Below are 18,785 nucleotides of genomic sequence, written 5' to 3' on the forward strand. Positions count from 1 at the left end.
ACAGAATAAAAATACAAATTTTCATATTTGGTGATCTGTTGGGGCGGCACGGTGGTGCAGTGGTAGTGCTGCTGCCTCGCAGTTAGGAGACCTGGGTTCGCTTCCTGGGTCCTCCCTGCGTGGAGTTTGCATGTTCTCCCCGTGTTTGCGTGGGTTTCCTCTGGGCGCTCCGGTTTCCTCCCACAGTCCAAAGACATGCAGGTTAGGTGGATTGGCGATTCTAAATTGGCCCTAGTGTGTGCGTGTGTTTGTGTGTGTCCTGCGGTGGGTTGGCACCCTGCCCGGGATTGGTTCCTGCCTTGTGCCCTGTGTTGGCTGGGATTGGCTCCAGCAGACCCCCGTGACCCTGTGTTCGGATTCAGCGGGTTGGAAAATGGATGGATGGATGGATGGTATCTGTTGCCCTACTTAAACCTTTAGTGCCCCTCCTATGCTTTTCCTCAGTATCCTTGTGTATCTCAACCACCTTCTCCTGCCACTTCCTCTTTCAGTTGTATTCCTGTTGTAAGTGCCCAGGATGATGGACGGGCATCCAGGCAAGGTTTGAGGAGGATTTCTTGCCTACCTGGGAAGCCATAATGGCCAGGTTGCAGACACTATTAGGCCGGAATGCCTTATAATTCCAGTCCTGGCTGGTATGCTAGAAGAAAGGATGGACTAGTGAGAGCTGGAAACCAGGAGAAGTTTACCCCCCAAATACATAGGTGACAGTGTCACTTGCAAGTCGTCCCAGCATGGATACCTACAGGGCCAGATGGAAAATGGTGTCCAAAAGTGCAGCACTGCAGGGGTCCTTGGATGATAACAGGGGGCGCTGCTGCAGGAGGACCTACGTGGTTTCCATATGACCTGTCATGGGAATTATTGCCAGGTTTAACTTAAAAGGCACCCACAGCCATATCTCAGTGAGTCAGAGTCGGTAGGCAGCAGGCCACACTCACCTGGGGGACAGAAAGACAAGAGGAGGTATAAGTTTTGTGATTGTTTCGGCTGTGATTATTGTATTAATTGTGCTGTCTGGATTAAAAATCCATTTTATTGAATCCAGAGTTGTGTTGGGTCTTGTGTATCTGGGATTTGGGAGCTTGGTGGCACCCCCTACTGTTCACACTGTAAAGCCAGCTTCTTAGGCTCTGTCATTTCATGGTGCCTTGCTTGCTTCCTGTCAGCTTTTTGACAACAACCAATGGTAGACGGGCTACCTTTACCCACTTTGAAAACATTTTTGGTATTCTTGCAAATTCTTCCTGTCTTTGAAGGCGACCTGGCTGTCGTTCAGTATGTCATTTGCTTTGTTGTCATGGAAATGCTCTATTTTAACTACTTTTTTGTAAGAATAAAAAATTATTGGCACAATCAGGAATTGTACTTTGCACCCCTAATATATCATATCAGTATCCGTACAACTGAGTTACTAAAGCCAGACTCACCAATTGGACCAACGCCAAACTCACCAATATGATTTTTTGGCAGGACCGGAGACACAGACACACCCACACACACCCCCGACCCCCCCACCAAACACACAGTAGGGTTTTATTACATAGTAAATGGGAAGTTTGGAGGGAAGAAATACAAGGGACTGCCTGCTGGAGTTTTCCCGAAATATCACCAGGAGTTCTGAAAGGAACATAACACTTGTAAAAAAGGGAGACATAAACAGAGAAAGAGTTGGGAGTCCAACCTGTATATTGTACAGTGATTTATCACCATAGTGATTGTGAAGACAGTAGCCTCAAAAGACTGAGTCCAAAACAGGGACTGAAGGAAAGGGGAAGTGATTGGACTTTTATAGGCAGTGGGCAAGAAGAGGTGGGTCTGAAGAGGGAACTGATAGAAGTGAGGTCAGTAGGAGAGTGTGGTCTGGAAGGGGATGTGGAAGTTGATAGAGGTCCAGCTGGGTTTCCCTTCTGATGATCTGTAGAAGAGGGAGAAAAGACATTAGTCTACTTCATCAACACCCGACAAGGGATTTTACCCTCAGTTAAGCCCTTTGACTGCCTCCTATGTGCACGTGTGTGACACTAACTAATAAGTAAAAAACCTGGACAATGTGGCATAAATATTAATAATTCAACGACACTGCTATCGTGGGCTGCATCAGGAGTGGGCAGGAGGAGGAGTATAGAAACCTCATCAAGGACTTTGTTAAATGGTGCGACTTAAACCACCTACAACTGAACACCAGCAAAACCAAGGAACCGGTGGTGGATTTTAGGAGACCCAGGCCCCTCATGGACCCAGTGATCATCAGAGGTGACTGTGTACAGAGGGTGCAGACCTATAAATACCTGGGAGTGCAGCTGGACGATAAATTGGACTGGACTGCCAATACTGATTCTCTGTGCAAGAAAGGACAGAGCCGTCTGTACTTCCTTAGAAGACTGGCATCCTTCAACATCTACAGTAAGATGCTGCAGATGTTCTATCAGATGGTTGTGGCGAGTGCCCTCTTCTACGCAGTGGTGTGCTGGGGAGGCAGCATTAAGAAGAAGGATGCCTCACGCCTGGACAAACTGGTGAGGAAGGCAGGCTCTATTGTTGGCATAGAGCTGGACGGTTTGACATCTGTAGCAGAGCAACGGGCACTCAGCAGGCTCCTATCAATTATGGAGAATCCACTACATCCATTAAACAGTGTCATCTCCAGACAGAGGAGCAGTTTCAGCGACAGACTGCCGTCACTGTCCTGCTCCACTGACAGACTGAGAAAATCATTCCTCCCCCAAACTATGCGACTCTTCAATTCCACCAGAGGGGGTAAACGTTGAACATTATTCAAGTTATTGTCTGTTTTTTACCTGCATTTTTTATTACTCTTTAATTTAATATTTTTTGCTGCTGGAGTATGTGAATTTCCCCTTGGGATTAATAAAGTATCTATCTATCTATCTATCTAATTACCATTTCACCTCTAGATGTGCACTGTATTAAAACTATAACAACATATTATAGATTAAAGAAAAAATCTGCACAAAGCAGCATTAACACGAATAACTTAATTACCATTTTGAGCAGCTGTAACACTCTGCCAATTCAGCAGTTTTTCTGAGGCCTTAAATATGGCCTTATTAAATATTAGAGTGTTTACCAACAAGACGTTTTACATCAGTGATCTTATTAGTGATAGGAAAATAAACTTTCATACATTAAGTGAAAAATGTCTCACCTCTGATGGTGCAGCTGTTTTAATTGAATCTGCCCCTCCGAATTACAACTTTACTCATACGGTTCACCAAGGCAAGAAAAGCAATAGTTTAACAAATATTTACTCCAGCTGGTTAAAGTGTGAAGGTATCAGCTTTGGTAGATTCATGTCTATTGAGTATCTTGCCATTGGTATTCAAGGAGTTTCTCAGTCTCTAGTACTGTTCGTGTATAAACCTCCTAAATATAATGCATCTGTCATTGAATAATTCAGAGACTTAGCACCAATTATAGTAACTAACTATGACAGGTTCCTAATTGTTGGCAAGTTTAATTTTCATATCGATAAACAATGTGACCCGAAAGCAAAAGAATTTATGAACTCTTTTGATCTAAGCCCACTCATAACAGGGGTCACATGCTGGATTTAGTGATTACTAAAGGATTAAAAGATGATGTGCGGCATATCATGGATATCGGTTTACCTTACCTTTTTTTCATATTATTAATGTAGAAATACTGATAGCTACAACTAATGAGAAGTGTATTGTTAAAAAATGCTATTTTGATACATCTGCAGCTTCAAAGTTTGCTATCATTCTAAACGACCAGTCCATTTGTAGTGCTTACTAGAATAGTGGTAATAATGTAAATAGTTAGGAATGAAATTGTAATGCTAAAGTGAGAGCTGCCGCTGACATAGCTGCTCCTAAAAAGATAGTTAAAAAAATCCTCCAGCACTATTTATACGATGGAAGACACAGAGTGCCTACTTTAAAAAAAGCATGTCGAAGAACAGAAATGGAGAAAAACTAAATTGACTGTCCAATATGAAATATTGAAAAATAAAGTAACAGAATATAACAACAAACTCTGTCTGGAGAGGCGGTGCTACTTGTCTAAAATTATCTCTTATATATATTTCTCTTCTGGTTCGTCCTACTTCCATTTCAAAACCGGTCCCGCCCACACGCAGCCGACACAGCATTTCTCGATTCCTATCTCGATTCTCGATTTATCACCAAATCTCTCCACTATACGCTACAACTTCTACCTCTCCAGGATATGGACAGTTGTATGTTTTTGACACAGCAAAAGCTACTGATACAATGCCCCGACATTGCAGCGATTTTCGTCGGAGAAGATGTTGAATCGCCTGCTGAAAGGGACATTTGCATCTATCCCATACGCAACACCTGTAAACTAATTTCCATGCTCAATATGAATTGCGATCCTATGGTTTACCCCCTTTTATTCCCTTCTGGAGACATTGGCTGGCACAAAGATTTACAACATGTTCCTGATAAAAGAACCGCCAAGCGAATAAGGCTTATTCAATGCCAATTTTACACGTTGTGGACTATGGCCGGCAGCTTATCCCGGCCAAAACCCCCAAGCCGCCAGGTGGAGCCCTCCCTGCAACGTGGAGATGCCCCGGGTTCCAGCAGGGCATCATGGACCTTGGAGTTTCCCTTCACAGCTCTGCTGGATACCATGGGGACCGCCAGGGGACGCTCCAGGGAGGCCCAGGGACTTCTGTTTGCCTTATAACCCGGAAGTACTTCCCAGTCGAGGGGGCAGAAGCAATGACGTACTTCCGGGTTGAAGAAAAGGAGCTTTCACCTGACCCGGAAGTGTTAAGAGTCACATGGACTGAGGGACAGAAACACTTCCGGGTCAAGAGGTATAAAGGAACTATGGGTAACCCCAGCAGCCCGAGCTGGAGTTGGGAGGGAGTGCGACAGAGCTGCTGGGAGGAGTAGAGGAGTTGGTATTGTGTATAATTATTGATTTATTATTGGAGTGTTGTGGAGTGGAGGTGCTTAGGGCACATTATTACAATAAAAAATACAAATATTGGACTTGTATCAGGTATCTGACGTGTCGTCTGAGGGTTCAAGGGGCGCTAAGGAGCGCTTATTCCACAGCATACAGATTAGCAAAGAGGAATACATTTAGTATTTTGCACTCCAGCAGCAAACAATTCCAACAGTATGTCATAGATGTGTATGTTAAAACAGAGGGCGCGCGTCTCAACTATCTCAGATTACATCAACAAGATCTGCACGTGGAACAATACAATGTTTGAATACAGACGCACTGCAAGCAAATGCTGAAAATAACAAAGTATGTGTAGACAAAATTATCATATTACCATCCACATTTCCAGGAAGTCCAAGATACATGCAACAAAACTATCAGGATGCCATGGCCATAGCACGTAAATTCGGAAAGCCTGATTTATTTATTACTTTCACATGTAATCCTACTTGGCCGGAAATTCTACATGCACACTGTGTCTTTCAAGAAGTATTTATTTCTACTTGATTTCTGAATTCCTTTCTCACCGTTTTCCGTTCCTATTCTTACACCGCCGTATGCTACGGCGGGCATCAGCTAGTAAATCATAAACTGGTAATCCAAGAATTTTATTCTCTACTATTGATCATTTGCTAAACCCAGCTCACTCAACGGAATGCTTCCACATAACTACTAGTGAAACGTGTGAGGTTTTTACCATATTTTTTAAACCCAAAATTAATGATATTAGAAATAATATAGTATAACCCCTCAAAGCTGATCCTATTAAATCCCTTTTTAAGCAAATTAAATTTGTTCACCAGAATAGATTTACCTGATCTATACAGAATAATTTCTCAACCGAAACCCTCCACTTGTGTCCTTGAACCAATACCAGCAAGAGTTTTCAAAGAATTATATGAAGTGCTATTTGATAGTATGCTTGACAGAGTAAACTCATAGACAGATACGGGGGTCTTCCCAGACTGTCTTAAGACTGCTGTTGTTAAACCCCTGCTCAAGAAAAATGATCTTGACACTTCTGTTTTTAGACCTATTTCTAACCTGCCTTTCTTAAGTAAAATTCTAAAAAAACAGTCATTACACAACTAAATGATCACTTGAATAAACATGCTATTCTTGATAAATTTCAGTTATGTTTTAGAGCAAATGATAGTACAGAAACTGCCCTGGTTAAAGTAGTAAATGACTTGTGGGATATTGTGGACAGAGGCTGTTTATCTTTTCTCATCTTCTTAGGTCTAAGTGCAGCATTGGATACCATTGATCACAATATTCTTATAAATTGCCTTAGTCAGCGGGTGGGCCTCTCTGTCAGAGTCTTAAATTGGTTTGAGTTTTACTTAACAGGTAGTACTAGGGTGTTGTACCGTGTTAGCCATTATGAATGTAGAGAAAAGCCAAGCAAAATGACACCTTTTATTGGCTAACTAGAAAGATTACAATATGCAAGCTTTCGAGGCAACTCAGGCCCCTTCTTCAGGCAAGATGTAAGATGATTACATCTTGCCTGAAGAAGGGGCCTGAGTTGCCTCGAAAGCTTGCATATTGTAATCTTTCTAGTTAGCCAATAAAAGGTGTCATTTTGCTTGGCTTTTCTCTACTTAACAGGTAGAAAATTCTTTTTTAGTTGTGGTAATTATACTTCAAAGACACATGATATTCTATATGGTATTCCACAAGGATCTATCCTAGGTCCACTGCTCTTTTCAATCTACATCCTTCCATTTGGTTAAATTATCTCAAGACATAACATGAGCTACCACAGCTATGCTGATGATACAAAACTGTGTTTATCAATAGCACCTAATGACCCTGACTGTCTTGGTTCACTGACTCAATGTCTTACTTGTGTTTCTGAATGGATGAGCAGTAATTTTCTCAAACTAAATAAGGCGAAAACAGAAATCATAGTTATTGGAAAAAAATGGATACAGTAAGGGTTTTAGAAATAAACTTGATCCATTAGGCTTAAAAGTCAAGATAGAGTTAAAGGATTTAGTGGTAATTATTGACTCTGACCTAAATTTTAAATCATATATTAATGAAACTACAAGGACAGCAATTTTTCGCCTAAGGAATATAGAAAAAGTTAGATCCCTTATAACTTTGCAAGATTTAGTTGGCTAGATTACTGTAACGCACTCCTTTCAGGACTTCCCAAGAAAGACATCAATCAATTGCAACTAGTGCAGAATGCAGCTGCCAGAATCTTAACAGGAAAAATAAAATCTGAGCACATCCCTCCAGTTTTGATGTCATTACATTGGTTACCCGTGTCATTCAGAATTGACTTTAAAATACCTCTAATGGTTTACAAAGCCTTAAATAATCTCGCTCCATTGTATTTTTTTAGAATGCCTGTCACCTTACACTCCAAGTTGTAACCTTAGATCTTCGAATGAGGGGCTGCTTATAATTCCAAGAGCTAAACTTAAAAAAAGTGGTGAGGCAGCCTTCTGCTGTTAAGCACCTAAAATCTGGAATAGTTTACTGATAGAAATTTGCCAGGCTTATTATGGTGGATCATTTTAAAAAACTGCTAAAAACCCATTATTTTAACATGGCTTTCTCATAGCTACATTTTAGTGTATCCCTGTTAAGTTATATGTGCATTGAATTATCACTTTCATCAAGTCTCTGCAAACTGTTCTATACTATTTTCTGCTGTTCTTGTTCTGGTTTTCTGTGGTGGCATTCTGTGCCACCACCACCTGATCAAGGCAACATGCTGTCCTTACTTTGGTGGATTAAAGGCGGTATGTCCACATGACCATCACCATCAAATTCTTTCATGTGAAACCTGAAAACCATGAGGACTGATTTAGATCATTTATGTTAGATAAAATGCCCAGTGGAGGTTGGGTGGTCTCTTGGCCTTGGAACCCCTGAAGATTTTGTTTCTTTTCTCTGACCTACCTGGAGGTTTTTTTTTCTGTTATCTGACCTTACTTTATTCTTTGTTACTTAGTATTACCTAATCTTATTTTTGCTTCACATAAACCTTTCTTTCTTCATCTTGTAAAGCACTTTGAGCTACACCATTTGTATAAAAATGTACTATATAAATAAATGTTGTTGTTTTCATGTAAATATATTTACAGTGGTACCTCTGGTCATGACCATAATTCGTTCCAAAACTCTGGATGCGACCCAATTTGATTGCGACCTGAATGTAATTTCCCCATAAGATTGTATGTAAATACAATTAATCCGTTCCAGACTGTATGAACTGTATGTAAATATATATATATTTTAATCATAAAAATAGTTAATTATACCATAGAATGCACAGTGTAATAGTAAACTAACGTAAAAAACATTGAATAACACTGAGAACACCTTGAACAACAGAGAAAACTAACATTGTAAGAGTTTGCACTAGACCCTTACGAACCGCTCGCTGTAAACACTTTTTTAATGAGTTTTAAGCACATGGAAAAAAATTAAATGCCACTTCTCTTGCAAAACTTTCAAACCATCCTCTACTGGCTTTAAATTCCTCACCTTTGCCACTCAAGGAAGGATTTTTTTTTTCAGCAAATCGCCATGAATCTTCCTGGCTTTCTCGCATATGATCAGCTTGCTTACACTATCCCCTGCAAGTTGCTTCTCATTCCACCACAATAGTAACTATTTTTCCACTTCTACCAGCACTTGAGGCCTCTGCTTGGTTAACATTGTAACTCCTTTTGCAACATCAGCTACTTTGTTAGGCCCTGTATACACAAACAAAAGAAAATGGGAAACAGAGAATGGGAAATCATTGGCGTGTATGAACGCGCATAGGGATACTGGCCGCCAGTGTTTTTGTTCACCACCAGAGTGTGTGGTCGTGAACAGATGCAAAATTTTGGCAAACTTTTTGATCGTAACCAGATTTGTACGGAAATCGTGTTCAGAAACGTTTGTGACCAGAGGTTCTACTGTATGTACTGCCCTGAATATAAACCCTGGGTGGGATTTAAAAGCCAATTACTACCAATGGCACATTCAGCTGAGAGATGTGAGTTTTGGTTAGGATTCAACTGACAGCATGGTAGAGCAGCCACATTTTGAAACAAGGGAGTAGATGGGAGGTGAATTTGGAATAGTTTTGGCAGCTGGACTAAGTGCCACAAAGGAGAGAGAGAGGAAATGATCTTGCATCTAGCTTTAATTTTCTTTGATATTCCTTTGTGTTTGTGTCAGAGGGGGACATTTTTTGTACACTGGGTGGTTCCATTAGGCACCCATTGTTGGGACTGGGGGTGAGAAGTTAAAAGGCTGTCTGCAGGATGTAGGTATTTGCTGTATTGCAAAGGAGTCACTGCTTTGAAGTTTTTTGCTGGTTGAGTATACAAACAATACCAAGTTGTGATAACAGTTCCTTCCTTGGAGGATGTCTGTATTTACCTGACTTGGAAATTAACATGTTTGACAATATTGGTTTCTAATCAGCAGATCTGTACTCATTAATGGTTGGTAACAATACATTTTGTTAACTTGTGTTTTCATTAATTGTTAAACCCAGGAAATTTAGATGTGCCATTGTTTAAACCGATTGTCCAGGACTGACAACGGCAGGGACTGAAGGAGATTTAAACTCCTGGGCAGGGGAAGGCACAGAGGGACGGTCCACTGAGAACGCTGCCAAGATGCTTGCAGAGAGCACTAGGGGCTCACTGGCAAACTGGGGTACGTGGCTGGTGCGACGTGAAGGACACGGACGGCAACACTTACCTTGATGGAGGAAGAGACAGCTCCACAAGAAGATGGTTGTGGATCCAGCGAGAGAGTAAAGCTACATGAAAGGACCGAGCAAAGCTGGCAGACGAGAAGTGAGGCGTGCCTAGGTCACAGCAACACAAGGAGCCCAGAGTGGAGAAAAAGAACGACGAGGAGGCACTGACAGGGATTCCCTGATTTGACAAAACTTCTGATGGGAAATGAGTGTCCTAAGAACAGAGTGCATTGGTGGACAGTTGGACAATTAATTGTTGGGGTAACAGTGCACAAACTGGACTTGGCACCATTAAAGGTTCTATCCTCCAATTCTTGTTTTTAACGGACTTTGAGAGTGTGGACTGTGTGTTTTCCTTTTTTTAAAAAAAGAAATTTGTTCCTGATATTTTTAGATTTTTTTGTGTTCGTTTATCTTTTTAATGTACTTTATGTTGTCTTGTGTAATAGAAGTTACTGTTGCTTTTCCTGAAATTACTGTTGTGCCTTTTATTGTGTGTTTACTCACCGCCCAATTTAAAGAAACCTGTGTGCTATTATCAGTAAATTTCATGAGTTCCCAGTCTCTTAATAAAACTGGGTGGCGTAGTCGGATATTTTAATGGTGTCTAAGTTAGATTACCTGTAAGTGTGACCAGACACCTGTCACATTTGTTCTTAAATCTAATAAATAACTTGTTACAATAAACTTCCAGGCCTAGCTGCTTAACACCCATGTTTCTTAATTTTTTTTTTTGTTTGCAAGTAAATAAATAGTATTTGTATATAACATTTTTCAGACCTGCTTAGTCTAATTTAGAGTCATATGATTTTTGAGGCCTTTCCTGTCAGCAAAGATAGCAAAGTAGGACCCATACAGGAATCCCCCTCTTTGATAACAAAGTGAACATAAACCTTTTCTTTAGTTTCATGCAAAAAACTAGAAATGTAGAACTTATTGTTGTAAAAATTAAACACACTTTGTTAAGACAACTTAACTGATCAACTAATGCTAAGAATGAGCTGTCTAAGGAAAAGGAGAAAGTTGATCTTTAAGTAAAAGTACACAAATAAGTTTTTAAGTATACAAGTAATGTAGAAGTTGAAAATGAAACAGCTTTCAGTGTTTCTTTTTCTCTTCTATTAAAGTATTTTTATGGATTTTGATAAAGACAGCAGAGAACTATAACAGCTTTTACTTAAGATGTTTATATACTTATTTTCTGTGAATTAATAACATAATCAGTGTGAACAGTATATTCATTAAATGTTGCTAAATTAATCTTAATATATGTAAAATGTAAATAAGACCAAGAAAAAATTATCAATCCATCTACTGTATTTTCAATGTCTGCTTATTTAGCTATGGAAACAGAAAAAGTTAAGATCCCAAAAGTACATATGCAGTGTCACTTCCAGATCCTTGCCCTATTTTCAAATACAATAGAAAATATAAATTAATTCCAGGAGTTCCTTTTTGATTAGATCATTCAATTCAATTTATTCTTATTAAGTGTACTTCCAATTATAAACCAAGCATGCTAACAAATACAAATGTAGTACGAAAATAAACCAAAAGTGATGGCCTTCTTTGAAGCTCATTTAGGTGCCTTCCATCCTAACCAAGATCATCTTCAATATCCATTGACAATTTGGCAGTTCCTTGATTTATTATGAACTTTCCAGATGATAAAATGAACAAAACCAACAAAACATCATGTGAAAATAACATATTTTTTAAAATATTCAGATTAAAAAAGAAATAAAAAAACTACAGCACAAAATGTTACTTATTATAGGACCTACTTGAATACCCTCCAGAAGCAAAATTGTTGGCACTGTGAATGTTGCACCTGCTTTGGATGGAGATGTCAATGAATTACCACAGGAGTCTATGCTCTGGTGCATACTTGAATGCTGATGTAATTTTTCTGAAATCTTAACGCTGTCCTTGCAAAAAGATGAATAAAAAGAAGACAACAATATACCACAGACTGCCATCTTCTACAGAATGGGGACAATAAAACAAATCTTGCATTGTGCTTGGCATGAACATGTTACCATTATGTTATCCTAAGGACTATTATGAATATCCCCCATTCAAATTACTTCTTCTTACCTACTGTATATCATATTATTCCCTTCTTTTGTAGTTGCCTCAGCATCTAAAACATTCTCAGGCCTGAAAAATGCATATTGCAAATTAGACTAAAGAGTAACAACTGAAATCAGTTGTTGAAATTAACAAACAAGGAAAAAAATAGCATCCATTCCATTAAGCTTCATCTAATAAATGTCTGGTACAACCAATTCCTTTTTTTTTTTTTTTGCATTATAGATATGTAGGCACTTATCACCAAGTGACGCCAGGCACATTTAAAGCAGACACCAGCAGACACATGCAGGTGTAATTCTGATACTTGACTAACAGTTCAACCTACTTATGAGTGTCTGTTGTAAGCAGACTATTGTCTGTAGTAAAAGCTGGCATGGCTAGAGGGCGCTAATGACTTTTAAATACACTGGATATTTCAAAGGTAGACCCTGTGTTCGGATTCAGCGGGTTGGAAAATGGATGGATGGATTTTTATGTTTAATCAGCTTGAACTTTCAAAGAGAAAAACATCCTCAAAAACTAAGAGTGCTTAAATGTAGAAACTTCTGGATAATGTTGTCTTTTTTTTCTATTTTATTGAATTTATTAAAAGCAAGTAACATTCCATACAAGCAAGTCAAATTTAACTAAAAAAATCAGAGGAAGGCCAACAACCAGAGTAAAACTTTAAGAGTAGGAAAAAAAGGGGAGAGGATCCTTTTCCCCAATATGAATGCTTATTCTAAAATGTTGCTAATTAGATCCTGCCAGGTTTTTAAAAAGTTTTAAACAGATCGTCTAAGTGAGAATTATTTTTTTTCTAATTTCAAATAGTCTATAACATCAGTTACCCACTGACTTAAAAGAGGTGGGCTAAGATTCTTCTATTTGAGCAAAATAAGTCTACGTGCTAATAGAGAAGTAAAGGCAATTACAATTTGTGTGTAATTCTCCAATTTTAAGCCCATCTGGGAGTACAACAAACACAACTGTTAATGGATTAGGAGGGATTGTGACACCAATACTGTCTGAAAGGAATTTAAAGATTTTGGTCCAGAATTATGTTAATTTGGTAAATGCCCAAAACATGTGGCCTTGTTGTCCTGCGGTGGGTTGGCACCCTGCCCGGGATTGGTTCCTGCCTTGTGCCCTGTGTTGGCTGGGATTGGCTCCAGCAGACCCCCGTGACCCTGTGTTCAGATTCAGCGGGTTGGAAAATGGATGGATGGATGGATGTGGCCTTGTGAGGTTGGAGCTTGATTGCAATGTTTGCAGGTTGGATCTTACCCTGGAAACATTTTGGACAATTTTAAATGTGATAAATGTGCTTGACTAAAAGATTTTAAGTTGAATAATTGCATGCTTTGTACATATGGAGCTAGAGTGAATTCTGTGCATGGCTGCCTTCCACACCTTTTCTGAAATGTTTAGTAAGAGATCCTTTTCCTACTGTACTCTGTGATCTTTGAAAGGGATGGACTTTAAAATGTTTTTATATATTATAGAAATTCTGTCTGAGTCCTCAGGACTGATCAATATTTCTTCTAAAATAGAAATAGGTGGGATGTGAGGAAAATTGATTGGGGAGATTTAATTTAGCAAAGTTTCTTATTCAGAAATAGTGGAAAATTGTGTTGATGGGAAGCTAAATTTGGAGTGTAATTGTTCATAGGATGCAAAGATATTATCTTTGTACAAATCTCTAAGTGATTTAGTCCTGTACGTTTTCCAAACATTAAAAACTGTGAGAGGGTGGAAAAAGTTGGTTCTCATGCAGAGGTGCCACAGATAAAAGCTTCTTTATCTTGAAATACTTCCTACATTGGTTCCATATACTGAGTGAATGAAGCACAATTGGGTTGTTAGTATACTGGTGATAACTTGCATTTATTGGGGCACAAAGCAAGGAATATAAAGATGTACTGCAGGATTTTATCTATTTGTGTCCATGTCCAGGTTTTTATAGCTTGTATATTTGCTGGCCAGTAATAAACTTGAAATTTAGGTAGAGCCATGCCACCTTCTGCTTTAGGTCTTTGTAGGGTTGCCCTTTTGATGCATGGATGTTTTGAATTCCAAATAATTGAGGTTATGATTGAATCTAGTTTCTTAAAAAAATATTTATTAATGTATAAGTGGATGCTTTGAAATAGAAAAAGAAGCTTAGGAATGATATTCATCTTGACAGTGTTAATTCTCCCTGCTAAAGTGAGATGAAGGGTAGACCATCTATGCAAGTCTTGCTTAGGTTTTTCCATGCAAACAACAAAATTTTGTTGAAAAAGAGCTTTATGTTTACTTCTGATGTTTACCCCTAGGTATTTAAACTGATCTATGATGATAAAAAGGAATGTGTCCAACCTAATATTGTGTGCTAGAGAGTTCAGTGGAAAGAGCACACTTTTATTCAAATTAATTTCGAGTCCAGATATCTTTTGAAATTCTGTTAGTGCTGTTAGGACTGCAGGCACAGGAATTTATGGATCTGATATATATAGTACCATATCATCTGCATATAGTGATATTTTCTTTTCAAGTCATTCTCTGATAATCGCCTTTTATCTCAGAAGCATTTCGAAAGTGAAGTACCACATTCTAGTTTGAAGTAATCTGAAACAATGTTGTTAATACAAACTGAAGCTTCTGGACTAATATACAGTAGTTTGATCCATGCACATATGTTCAGGCCAAACCCAAATTTCTCCAATGTAGTGAAAAGGTAGCCTCAGTCAACCATATCAAATGCTTTTTCTGCATCCATTGATAATAAGATTTTCAGGGTGTTAGACTTTGTGGTGAATATATTACATTAAACAGACATTGAAGATTGGAAACTAAGTGTCTGCCTTTAATAAATCTGGCTTGGTCTTGTGATATTGTCAAAGGAAGCACTTTCTCAATCCTACTAGCTAGGGCTTTAGAGAGTATCTTAACATCATTATTCAGAAGTGAGAATAGTCTGTATGCAGCATGTTGTAATAAGTCCTTATTTTTCTTAGGAAAAATGATAATTAATTCTTGGTGAAAAGTTTGATGTAGAATTTTATTGGCTTCTATAAATGTTGCTAATAAAAGGGGAGGTAGCACAACTGAATTTATTAAATAAGATTCAGTATGGTAGCCATCAGGGCTTGCTGCTTTCCCACTCTGAAATGATTTTATAGCATCTAGAAATTCTGAGAGTGCCAGAGGTTTATCCAGTTCCTCTTTACTGAGAATATCTAGCTGTGGTATCTGTAATGCATCAAAAACACATTATATTGTGTTTTGCCTTTTTAAACTGAGTAGAATATAAGAATTTATAGTAGTCTCTAAATGTGTGCATTATATTTTTATGGTCAATGATTTTGTCTCTGTCTGTGTTGGTAATTACTGGTATTTCATTGCAAACCTCCTGCTTGTAGATTTGTTGAGCTAAGATTATATGAGCCTTCTCTCTGTGTTCTTAGTAATGATGTCATGATTTAAAAAGGAGTTATTCCATTTCTTTTGTTGTCAAGAGGTTGAATTCTGAATGTAAAGCCTGTCTTTTCGTATAAAGCCTCATTTGGGAACCTGGCGTGTTCTTGATCTATTATGGTAATTTCACTGATTAACTCTGATGCCTTCTTGGTTTCTGATTTATTTTTGTGGGAGAGATATGAAATAATCTGTCCTCTTAAAAATGTCTTCAGAGTTACCCAGAGTGTTCCTACAGAGACCTCTGAGGATGTAAAAATCAATTTGCGTGGATTTAAAGTTTGTACGGTTCTCATCAGTTATTTCATCTATACACTAGAAATGGACAGAAAATGGTGTTCACAAAAGAATCAAGACTTCAAGAAACATCCAGACACATCAAATCTAACAAGAATCTCGGACACTAAAGATGAAGTTTATATTTATTTTGGCATTGCTACTCATGTTCTAGGTTAAACTGCCATCTTGATTCTCAAGTTTCATAAACAAGTTAACTTACATTTGTATTGAATTGGTGTATGCCCCACCAGTTTTATTTGAGTCCCTGAATATGAAATGCAAAGGAATGTTAATTCTCAAAAGATTAGTAGTAGCTTATGGATTGGTTTGATTATTATCTAGAGGGTTGGTCATAGTTTCCTTAGAGGCATCTTCAACCTGCAGTATCCAGGATCTCCTGGTAGCTGAGACCTTTTGAGAGCTGTTATTGCCATTTTCACATGTTACAGTTGATGTTTTATTTCTTTAGAAGACTTGTGAATATGGCACTGAAGTAATTGGTCCACTTTAGCATTTTTGTTGTCAACACTCAGATACAATTAAGTAAAGTCAATAGGAAAGGAAATGGCAAAAGAAACTTAAGCTTTGGCAAAAATGTTCTAGAATAAGATAATAAAAACAGATACAGTTCACTAAGCAATGAGATCAATTAAAAATAAGAAGGATGCATTGATTGTGTTATTGATTGGAATAAAAACTTGCAGCCTCAGGGGTCCTCAAAGAATGAACTTTGGAGCCACTGTATTATGCTAATATAATGGTATTTTTTATAGTAATCTAATAAAAAAATAAATTGTCTTCATTATGTGCAATTTGTGTTGACAAGTAGCATGGCAAACAACAGTTGTTATTATTGCCATTGGTTCAGGATAGTGATAGCAATAATATTAATACTAAACTTTGTTTATAAAGTACCCGTCAAGTGACGGAGCAGCTCAAAGTGCCTTATAAGAATAAAATGATTAAAAATGGATATATACACTGTGTGTGTTCATATACTGTAAATATATACTGTATATACATATGTATATTAGGCCTGGGAAAGTTAACACATTAATTTTTGCAATTAATGTGGCCTGTAATGTTTAAAAAAATACTGTCGCATCCAGATCCAGCAACAAGGCAGACACCTCAGGCAGTGCTTTGGACAGGGCAGCATTTTCATGTAATTATTTTTTTTAACTTTACAAAATAATGCAAAAAAGTTAAGTGTGTGCCTAAAGAATTACATACACATTTAGTATCATATTTATATACTATCTTTAAAAATTAAAAGTTTAAACTTTTGTATGATGCCGTTCACAACGATACACCACATGTCAATATGTACTGTAGCACTGGTGTTCATTTTCTTGATTTATACATACTGACATAAGTGCAGGGAAGTGGGAGTATAGGGGGTTTATGGCAGTACCAATGTAATGCTAGAGAAGAGTTGTGAAAGTAAAAATTGTGCACTTTTTCTTTTTTTAATTTCATGTTTCTGTAAGAAGATCATATCAATGTCATATCACATATGTTGCTAAATAAGTTATCTTTGAGTGACACTAAAACCAAAGTAAGTCTCTAGTACCTCTATATTTAACTCGCCGGTCTGCCAGGTAGATTACAGTACATATAATGACAAACTTCTACATAATGTAAGTATACTGATTACCCCTACTGTAAGCATAAGTTTAATATGTCACTGTTCTGTATGCAAATATATTTTAGAAACCTGATTTTTACTCACATGCTGACACATGGCCAGATTAAGTACAGAAGCTGACACAGAGAACTGCCACGCAAGCAACATAGAGATGGATTAGGACAAATGTAAACTGTGTGCAGTCAGACTGTGAGATGCTGTAACCATGTGTTATTTCTATCTGTTAAGTCAGCACGGATTTGTCCTTGTTTGGAGAGCATTGTTGCCTTGTTTGGAATTGCATGCTTGTCTGAGGGGGCCCCTGGAAGTGGAGAAACAGTATAAAGGCTTGAAACAGTTCTAGGCACACCTTTGATGCCAACTAACAGACGGAAGATTTCGCCACCTGTTCCTGAGAATGCCTTCCACATTTTCATTGATGACACGGACAGACTCCACTCCTCAGGCCCTCACTCCAGGACCAGGTTTTGTCACTGGCTTCATTCATCTTTGTACTATCTGCAGTGTAAGCTGACATTAAACAAAGTTATTTCTCCTACGTGATTTCTTACCACCATATCAGTAGGGAGGGGTATTGTCTTTTATGTTATATCTATATAGAATCGGGTTAAGTAACATGCTGCAATCACAAAAGAACTCATTCCGAGGGAGTTAGCACCCCCTAATGGACACACCTACCCATTATTCCAGTTTGCAGTATCTTTGCTAATTTATGCAAGGAATGGAACATAACCATCCAAGTAATGCACTGTGTCAGATTTTAAGTTTTAACACAAGTTTTAATACATGCCCATTTAAGAGATGTGTATTCTTTCAATTAAATCAGTCTTTAGCAGTGCATTCAAAGTCAACAGTTATTTTGTTTCTCATATGCTATGCCAATTTGGGAATTAATATATTGGCCTCATTTTCTTATTTCCTTTTTTTTCCAGCTTGCCTTTTAGGAAGGCATTCAAATTCAGGTTGTACTTGCTCAGGTAGTATTTTGTTGAAAGTTCATGTTTAAGGTCATTTTTAATTTTAAACTATGCCTTTATCTTTTTTTAATTCATTTGTGCTGATTCTTCCATCCAATCATCCATTATCCAACCCGCTATATCCTAACTACAGGGTCACAGGGGTCTGCTGGAGCCAATCCCAGCCAACACAGGGTGCAAGGCAGGAAACAAACCCAGGGCAGGGCGCCAGCCCACCGCAGGGCACACACACACAAACATACACACCCACCCACACACCAAGCATGCACTAGGGACAATTTAGAATCGCCAATGCACCTAATCTGCATGTCTTTGGACTGTGGGAGGAAATTGGAGTACCCAGAGGAAACCCACGCAGACACGGGGGGAACATGCAAACTCTATGCAGGAAAGCAAACCCGGGTCTCCTAACTGCGAGGCAGCAGCGCTATCCACTGCGCCACCATGCCGCCCATTAATATATTTATATATATATATATTACACACACACAGGTATATGATGTATAACATGTACAAAACAAAGTAATATTGTAAATAAGCAATTCATTCTTTTTTAAAGTTTAGATGCATAAATGCAGAAAGTTACTTTTTCACTCTTCCCGTGTTTTAGTTGCAGCATTTTAAGAAAAAAAGCATTTGAAAAAGTAAGATAATTCAA

This window comes from Erpetoichthys calabaricus, chromosome 1, assembly GCF_900747795.2.
Source record: "Erpetoichthys calabaricus chromosome 1, fErpCal1.3, whole genome shotgun sequence".
NCBI classification, from domain to species: domain Eukaryota; kingdom Metazoa; phylum Chordata; class Cladistia; order Polypteriformes; family Polypteridae; genus Erpetoichthys; species Erpetoichthys calabaricus.